This window comes from Terrapene carolina, unplaced genomic scaffold (assembly GCF_002925995.2).
Source record: "Terrapene carolina triunguis isolate 2854851 unplaced genomic scaffold, T_m_triunguis-2.0 Scaffold67, whole genome shotgun sequence".
Classification (NCBI taxonomy): domain Eukaryota; kingdom Metazoa; phylum Chordata; order Testudines; family Emydidae; genus Terrapene; species Terrapene triunguis.
Window position 1 is genome coordinate 36,107,792 of NW_020664418.1, and position 9,837 is coordinate 36,117,628.

General features: G+C 40.4%; 1 protein-coding gene across 2 annotated transcripts in view; it reads right to left on the reverse strand.

Moving 5' to 3' along the window:
- IL16 (interleukin 16) overlaps positions 1-7,101 on the reverse strand; it is a 63,462-nt gene extending 56,361 nt beyond the window's left edge. For both annotated transcript variants that reach the window (XM_026648322.1, XM_026648321.1), the window contains exon 1: positions 6,864-7,101. The gene's annotated coding sequence lies outside the window, so the exon portion shown is untranslated. The remainder of the gene's footprint in view (positions 1-6,863) is intronic.
- Positions 7,102-9,837: the final 2,736 nt, after the last annotated feature.

Consider the following 9,837-nt stretch of genomic DNA (forward strand, 5'->3'; position numbering starts at 1 on the left):
GTGCCTTTCTCCCAAACAACTTTTAAATGACAAAGAGCAATTTCCTTTTCATTGCTATTAGGCCAGGCCTGAATTAGTCACTTTTGCGTTGACTATTGCAGCCTCTTCTGCACTAGCCTCCCCATATCCCACTGCTGCCCCCTCAGTCCATCTAAAATGTAGCGATATAAAAATTGCCAGCCTGGATCAGACCAGTCCAATAGCCTATTGCTGACCGTCTCTAGCATCAGAACAAGTAAGCTGCACTAAGCAATTCTGGGATCACATGCCTCCAGGAAGTTTCCTAGTCCCTCATTAGTTAGAGGCTGGCTGAAATATGAGGGCATATATCCCTTCCAAAGCGCTTCTTTGTTTTTAACATTTATTATTGTGACTGGATACTCTTTTTATCAGAGAAAAGTGCAAAACCCTCATGGGTGAGCAATTATTGTACAGCCTGCCCATCAGGCAAATTCCTTCCTAATACCTGTTGTGACGTTGCACCCCATAATGCTTTATAGAAATATGCTTATGAGTGTAAATATGACATAATTGGAATATGTTTTATGCTAGATATGCCATGTAACATATCTTTGCAAAGGTTATATTCTACTGAACGTATTCATCCTGTTCGTATGCATGTATCGTTTTTATATCTAAAGTTATGAGCACTGGCTCTATGCTTGTATTTAAAGTGTTTGCTGTAGAAAGCACCTATAAGGCAGATTTGATCAACATAGTGTGAGGGGGGTTATTCAAGTAATTGGGAGTACTTGGCTAACAATGGACCTTGATAGATGCCAATCCACATCTGAGCTTTCCTGGGAACGTTCGGGCTAACATGTGGGCAATGGCTCGGCCTGTAGAGAACTTAGTCATGCATGCACATGTGACTTGCCCATGTGACTCCAAAGCTCCATCTTGTAGCTGTGATTCTACACAGGGGGAGAGAGGGGTTTCCACCCATGAAAGAGACTATATAAGCCCCTGGAAATCCCTCCATTTTGTCTTCAGCTGGCTCAAGAGATAGCATCTCCACACCAAAGAGATGCCTGAAAGAAACTGGAACAAAGGACAGTAATACAGGGGTGTGAGTGATTGCTGGACCCAGACCAGGAGGAAGTCTAGTCTGTAATAGAAGCTTATTGGAACATCTCTGAGGGTGAGATTTACCTGCATTTAGTTTCTTACTGTATTAGGTTTAGACTTGCATGTTTTATTTTATTTTGCTAGGTAATTCACTTTGTTCTGTCTGTTATTACTTGGAACCACTTAAATCCTACTTTTTATATATAATAAAATCACTTCTTACTTATTAATTAACCCAGAGCAAGTAATTAATTCCTGGGGGAGCAAACAGCTGTGCATATCTCTCCTATCAGTGTTATAGAGGGCGAACAATTTGACTTTACCCTGTATAAGCTTTATACAGAGTAAAACGGATGTATTTGGAGTTTGGATCCCATTGGGAACTGGGTAGCTGGGTAGTTGGAGACAGGAGCACTTCTTAAGCTGTTTTCAGTTAAGCCTGCAGTTTTTGGGGGACATGGTTCAGTCCTGGGTCTGTGTTTGTAGCAGGCTAGCTTGTCTGGCACAACCAGGCACTGAAGTCCCAAGCTGCCAGGGAAAACGGGCTCAGAGGTAGTCCCAGCACATCGGGTGGCAGTTCCCAAGGGGGTTTCTGTGACCCAACCCATCACATCTGTCACTTGGTGGTTTGCTTATGCAGTGAAGTATGAGGAGAGCTATCTCTTCCAAACACACAATGAATCCTGTGTACTAGAACTATAATTTGCCCTTTTTTTAAATCCTACTAAGGTCTTGACGTCAATGAGATCCAGTGACAATGAGTTCTATAAGGTGATAATGCATTGTGTAGAAATGTATTTCCCTGTAGTAGCTTTAAATTCTCTGCCTTTCGGGCTCATTCAGTTCTTGTATTGTCAAAAGTATTGTTCTCACCTCCAAGTCTTTGTGGAATTTTGCTTCCACTTATCTTTGTACTCATTTCACCCTGTATCCCCACTTGCTCCTTTACCTTTCTCCTTTTCCCTCCTTCTCTTACTCTGAGCCTCACCCTTCCTTCCAGACCATCTTGTATGGTTGGAGAACCCTCCCTCTTCTTTAGATCCTTGAAACCCACCTCTTTTGTGAAACCTTGCTATCTTGAGCCTTACCAATTGCATTCAGGCCTCTTGTTATTGAACTGTTGCTCAGTGTTGACCACGTGTTGTCTTTGCCTGAATTAGGTTATAAGATCCTTGGTGTATGGATCTTGTCTTTCTGTGTGTTTGTGCAATGCACCATGTATACTTACGGTGCTGTATCTGATGGTTAAGTCTTTCTCTGGCGGACACTGTTACTTGTGTTTTAGATGTACTATCTACAACACTGTTTTTATGGAGCATAACATTTTCACTGGAGAAGACGGTTGCTACCAAAAGAGCTCATCCCACACAGAGTGCTTCTGCCCCACCTCCAGGCCGGATAATGCAGCCCTGGGCGAATGGGTTAATTATTGTGTAGGCAAAATGTGCTGGTTTAAAAAAAATAGCACACATGTGATGAGCATGAACTACATGAATGATGCATTGGCCGTGCATGTGACTGAGAAATACAGCAGTGACTGTTTGGAGACCATTGACTGTGTGGGATGCTGAGAACCATGGCATGGCAGGAATGTTATCCTATTAGCACAGTGAGGGTTGTTGTTTAAAGGATTATTTGTATTTATTTATAGATCACGTGTAAGAGTTTGGAGGTAGACAAAAGAATGCTTGCATATATAGTATGGCTTAGTGCTTGAAATCACTCGAAGTCATTCATTTCATTTAGATTCATTGATTCCAAGGCCAGAAGGGACCATTGTGGTCATCTGGTCTGGCCTCCTATATAACACAGTTCTAGTCACTAGTAAATAGTTGGGTGCTGAATGTAGTGTCCAGCTATTTTGCAAGTAATTGGCTAGCATCATAGAGTATATAAATTACTGCAGCTCCAGAACAGTAATAATTTATGTGAGCTCTCCTGTTTGGGGATTTTCTGGGGTTTTTTTATTTTATTTTTTATGACTTTGCCTCTTTATTCCATATTTCCAGTCACATAATGTTGCTTTTTCATCTGACCTTGCTTTCCTTTTGATTTATACGCCCCTGAACAGCATACCAAAATAAAGGGCCCTTGAGGTGGAATGAAAGGGGGATTATCAATTGCCAACAAATGTGATTTATCAGGAAAAATTATAGTGTGAAAGAAAAATGAACTTTCTCTATCTGCAAAATCACATGAAAATGGTCTCAGTATTTTTTAAGGCTTCAGTATAAAAGTTGCATTTAGGGCCAGCTATTTTTACATTTTATTGTAGGTTCTGGGCTGGCTTCTGGCACCTTTACTGATGTAGAGTTAGTCCCTTACTCCTCAAGCAACCCCATTGGAATGTATGGGAGTACTCAAGAAGTGAAGGACTACTCCACATGAGTGAAGGTTCCCGGAATCTGCCCTGCTCCAGAGCTCACAGATATCAGTGGAAAGATTTCCATTGGCTTCAGTGGGCTTGGATCAGACACAAACACAGGTAGTATGTACTACTGTATTTTGATTGGAGGATTTAAAAAATAAAATTAGCATTGTCAATTATTTCCACCCTTTAGTGAAGAATTATGCAATCCCCTGCCCCTTAAGTGTCTGTGACTAGGTAAGATGAATTTATTGCATCTGTGGGAGCAGTTGTTATTTCAGCTGCAAGGGCTTAGCAGCAGTCACCTTTTGAGTCTCTGTCATCCTATGTGCTTGGCAAAGGTAAAGCTATTTAATTTAGCTGCTCCTTCTCTGCATTAAATGAGTCTTGAAACCCCTTCACATTTACATTGCTTTCTCTCCAACACCATGATAGCCATAAAGAGACTCGAAGTGTATGATTTTTATTTGTGGTGTCAAAGATTTCAGTGGCTGGTTTTCTTACCAGCTAATTTATTCAATCTGGTCACCTCTAACGCCAACTGGTATCATAATACATAACACATACATACCACACTTACATTAAAGTTAACAATATTGGCTATCAAATAAACAACTGCATAATAAGGTGCAGAATGTTGTGACGAGATTGCTTAGTGGTAGTGCTGGCAACAGGGACCGCATTACAACAGTCCTCCTGAGATTCCATTGGCTTCCGATCTGCTCCTGATTGCAATTGATTATGTTGATGTTAATCTTTAAAGCCCTACATACTTTATGTCCTAGCCTTCGAGTGATTGGCTCTCTCCCATGCACCACCATGACATTTGAGATCAGCTGATGCATTTGTGCTAGCAGTACTGAGATTTCAATATATCAAAGCTATTGGCAAGGAGTTCTGAGTTGAGGGTTCTTGACTTTGGGAATTGTTTTCCCCATTGGTCCAACAGATCCTGAGCATAAATTTTGGGGCACAGTAGAAAGCCCATCATCAGTTTACACAGACTTGGAGAGTGGGAAGTGGTATCATTATACTTCCTTTACTGCATGAGCCTACATGGTAAATACACCTCTACCCCAATATAACGCTGTCCTCGGGAACCAAAAAATCTTACCGTGTTATAGGTGAAATCTTACCGTCTTATAGGTGCAGACCTGCCCTCCCCCCTTCCCCCCGGAGCGCTGCTTTACCGCGTTATATCCAAATTCATGTTATATCGGGTCACGTTATATCGGGGTAGAGGTGTATTTTACAAATTTTGTATTGCTACGATGACAGCGGTTTAAACATTGAAAACTATCAGAGGGGTAGCCGTGTTAGTCTGGATCTGTAAAAAGCAACAGAGAGTCCTGTGGCACCTTTAAGACTAACAGATGTATTGGAGCATAAGCTTTCGTGGGTGAATACTCACTTCGTCAGACGCGTCTGACGAAGTGGGTATTCACCCATGAAAGCTTATGCTCCAGTACATCTGTTAGTCTTAAAGGTGCCACAGGGCTCTCTGTTGCTTTTATTGAAAACTAAATAATACTACTGTGTACTTCTACAGCATCTTTCATCTGAGGATCAAAAACAAAGTAGGTACGATAAATCTCTTTTAACAGACAAGGCATAGAGAATTTAAGGCCAAACTTTACCAAAGTGTCCTCTAATTTTGCATGCCTAATTTTGGGGTGTCCACTTTGAGACACCTAGGGTCTGAGTTAGGGAGCACCCATAACTTCAGGGAAGTCAAAGGGAGCTATAGGTGCTTGGCATCTCTGAAAAATCAGGAGCTAGTAACGTTATCTTAAGCTGGAAATTCAAAACAGAGGCCCATTTTGACAAATTGGTACTAAGTGACAGCCCAAGATTACCAACCATATTCTAAAAATATCTTTTTATAAGGTGTAAATGGACACATAGTATCACTCCAAAAAGTAGCGAGCGTATATACTGTAATATATGCGTGGGATAGAATGATGCAAAATGCAGCAGGAGTAAAAACATTGGTGCAGATCCCTGGCTAGAGGTGAGGGAGCAGGTGCAAAACTGGTGTAAAGAGACCATGGTGTGCAGTGACAGCACCCCCGTGTAAATTAGAGCAGCTGTTCAAACCTGTGTTGGGTGCTAACAGACTCACAAGGCCAAAGCAGCAGCCAGGGATTAGTACAGCATAATGGCATTCTGCCCCCAGCTGTCTTTTCCAACAGCCATAACCTCTCGCTGGCAGCAGGGAGAGATACCAGAGGAGCCTCTACATTGACTCTGCACCACCAGCGGGTTTCCTTTACACCGGGGTGATCCTCCTGGCACTGGATATACCAGCTCTGCAGCCACTGCAGTTCCGCCAGTATATAGTTAATATACTATTCTGTATGCTTCTTCTCTAGATTCATAGTGTATGAAGCAGTTACTAATAAAACTCATAATAAATGGAACTATCAAGTGAACACTGTATTAATAATATTGGCCAGGTTCCAAGTCTAGGGATTTTATTTATAGCATATGGCTAAACAAATATGTCTCCGATTTGAGGCTGAGATTCTGGACCAATTTACCGATTTCCTGCATCAGATAACATTGCACTCTGATTCAAATAAATGGTACATTTGGACTTCTTGCTTGGAAGTACTCTCTGAGAATGTGATGGGTGATCACATTAAAGTTTAATTTTAAAAGGGTTGCAGATATGTGGCAGGATCAGATACTAGCTTTGTCCAGTTCTCACTGAGGCTAAAATATGCTTGTATTTTTCAGCATAGTTTCTCTAAAGGAAAATAAAATCTTTAAAAATGTAGACTAGACAGTTGAAATGAAATAAAGTTCTGAAATGATTCAGAAAAAGGCACTTGGTCTTAACAACAGCTTAACAGAAACCCCCCTAACCTTTCCTCTAAATCCTACTCACTGCTCACTACCAGTGAGAGAGATGATTTATAGATTTACAAATCCATTTACATAGTGGATGATATAATTTTTTATTTTGTTTCTATTCTATTTCTCATAGTATTATAAGCTTGAAGAGGCCTTGACAGCTAAGGAAAGCTTCTGTTGTGGGAAAGTCCCTACTTTTAAATATGCTTACCTGGGAAAATATTGTCCAACAAAATAAGAACATCTGATTTTGCAGGTACTGACTGGCTAAATATACATGTTCCTTTTTTATCATGTGAATACTAATCAAACAACAAGCAAAGATGAGCAGCTATATCACTCCAAATTCCCCCTATCACTTTAAAATGAGATATTCATTATAGTGAACAGAAAAGCAAAAGCACAAAATTCACACAGGAAGAATTGCTCCTGGCTTTACGTTTTATCTATTTACTCTTCTCATTTAAATTGTCAAAGAAAAACACTTTGAAAATGAAACATATTTGCATCTTCAAACAGCAGAATAAACACTCCTGAGACCCAAACAGTTTGGTATAAATATATCACTTACCATTGTCAAATATCAAAAATATCTTCTTATTTAGGATCATTATTGTAACACCTTGGATGTAAAATATGCAGCGGAGTCACTTCGTAGTATGTTAATACGTTACAAAATAAAAAATACACTGTAAGTCCAGGGTGTTTGGGTATTTGTAAGTCCTAAGCATGCAAAGTGACTACTCAATATAACAATTTTTCCCCGGCAGAAAATGCCTTTGCTCTTTGCCAGCAAATCTTTAATGCTTTAGACTGGGTATTTCCAACTACCGCCCTACTTGCTAGGCAGATGTGTATAAAGGAGATGTTATTTCACTGAATCAACCACTGAGATCGTAACCCTTTTCCTGTACCACAAACAGAAATGTAAAACCTCAATCTTTCCTTTGGACTTTAACTGACTTGACTCTGTTGTAAGAAAGCAAATGCAACTACTTCAAGGTCTCCTATATGGAAAATGTGTTAAAATGTTTTAGATCATCTTAGAGCTTCAGCTTCCCACTCCAGCCACTCATTAGTTAACTGACCCTTGCTGTGTTTATGTAAGTGCAGGGTACAAATACAACACCTAGACTCCTTGCCCAAAGTTGAAATGATTAATTTATTACTCTTTTTACAAAACACACATACAGAGAAAGAGAGACAGAGAGAGAACACACAGTTCTCTTTTAACCTGAGTGAAAACTCCTTTCATAAGGTCTGAAAGGGCTTCAGGAGGCTGTTCTTTGGGAAATAAAGTCTGTATAGTGGATAGCCGAGTTTGGCTCAAGAGGAGGTGGACATCAGCCTAAAGCAAACAAAGGGAGCTGAGACTTTCCTTTGTGTGAGAAGAGAGAAAAACTGATCATGATAAAGGAGGTGCAAATGTCATTGTTATCATGTCCCTACTGAGAGGATTGTTTGGTTGTTTGTTTTGTTTGAGACAACTGCAAATTCTCCTGTCATTTTAATGGTTACACAGTCGGTCAGTTTTTATTCAGATGCGCTTTTGTGTGATAGATAATAGATAGATAATACTGAGGGCTTTTCATCTTCAGAGCACTTCACAGTTATTAACTAATCAATCCTCATCATAACTACCAAGGGGAAAGCAAGACAGAGAGACAAAGGGCCTTTATGCTCAACCCTGAGTAAAGAGTGGTATATAGGACTGAGTCACAATTCCAGCCCTGCTCTCTTCTGGCTCCGGGGAGATGGACCAGCAAGATATTTCACCCTTCTTGAGGGAGCAGCTTACTACCCTCTTGTGCCAGCTATGGCTCCATCCACAACATGCCCTCTTCCCACCCACCTCCCTCTCCTCCCCGTGTCCCAGTTAATTCTAAAGTAGCTGCATGGAGAGGGCCTTTTCTCTACCCTACTCCCCTATGTAGTCACATTAAACTAGTCAAACAAGTCAGTTAGGGCTAGATTTTAAGACCACAGACAAATTCAGTGTGTCTGGACTAGAATTAAGTCATTCCTGGCTCTCAGTCCTATGCTCAAACCACTATTCCATATGCTTCTCAAGAGAGGGGCAATAATTCCATTTCATTGCATAACTTTAATTTTTCTTTTCCATTTTATTGGGTTTAGGATGTATTAGTCATGTGGCAAGGACACAGCCTGTCCCTGATCTGAAACAAGCCTAGAATACAGCAAACCTCCGGATCAACAAAATAAAGTTCACAGAAGAAACAGTTAAACATTCTGACTGGCTTCCCTCTGTCACAGAAAATGCTAAACACATTTGTAAGTTATATAAAACTGCGTTGATTCATATTTTCCCCTCCCAGTTTCATAGCCTGGGGTGGTGGAAGGACCTTGTGGCATCCTCCAGGCACTCCAGGACTTGGTAATAAAAATAAAAATCCTCGGCAGAAAACAACGCTGTCTCAAACCACACCCACCCCACTGTCGGACAGATTTCCCATTTTCCTCACTTATGCTCAGACTAAACAATGTTAAATTTACAAATCTGACAGCTATTTACTGTATAGCAAACGTTATCTACTGCAGCAACAAGCAGGTGGGTGGATATTGCTGGCTATAAGTCACAGCACAATTTTTCAACCAGGCATGTGTGGTCATTAGCCTAGAAGCTGACTACCTGAATTAACACCTACACCTCTACCCCAATATAACGCTCTCCTCAGGAGCCAAAAAATCTTACCGCGTTATAGATGAAACTGCGTTATATCAACTTGCTTTGATCCGCCGGAGTGCGCAGCCCCTCCCCCCAGAGCACTGCTTTATCACATTATATCCAAATTCATGTTATATTGGGTCACGTTATATCAGGGTAGAGGTGTAATAGTAACATAAGGCCCCATACATAGACACAAACTGAAGCCCCAAGCTTTTCATTTTTCCCCAGGCAAAACCGTCTTTGCTTTCAGTTTTTCTAACTTACCATTAATAGCAGCTATTAATAATAATGACAATACGCTTCACTTTTCATCCATAGATCTCAAAGTGCTTCACAAAGGTGAGTAAATACTATTATCCCCGTTTTAAAAATTGGTAACGAGAGGTGTAAAGAGATTACGAGCCATATTTACAAAAGTACCTAAATTTTGAGTGCCTCGGATTCTGGCATCTTTTTAAAACCTGGCCCTTTATAGAAGTTTGTCCATATGCCTTTAATAATTTTCATTGCCCTTTTCCAGGCCATTCCTATATCTTTTCATAGATAATGTGACCCGAACTGAACTCATTTTATAAAAAAGGAGAACGTACTATTGATTTATTTTATGGTGTTCCACTATTTTCAATATTTTTCTCTATCCAGTTTTTAAAACAGCCTAACATCTGATTTGCTTTTTTTGACCACTGCTGTGCACTGAGCAGAAGTTTCCATTAAGCTGTCCACAGTAACGCCTAAGTATTTTTCTTGAGTGGTTAATTTAGAAACCATCAGTGTATATAAGTAGTTCAAATCATTCCTCCCAATATGCATTACCTCATGCCTACCTACATTGAATTTCAACTGCCATCTTGTTGCC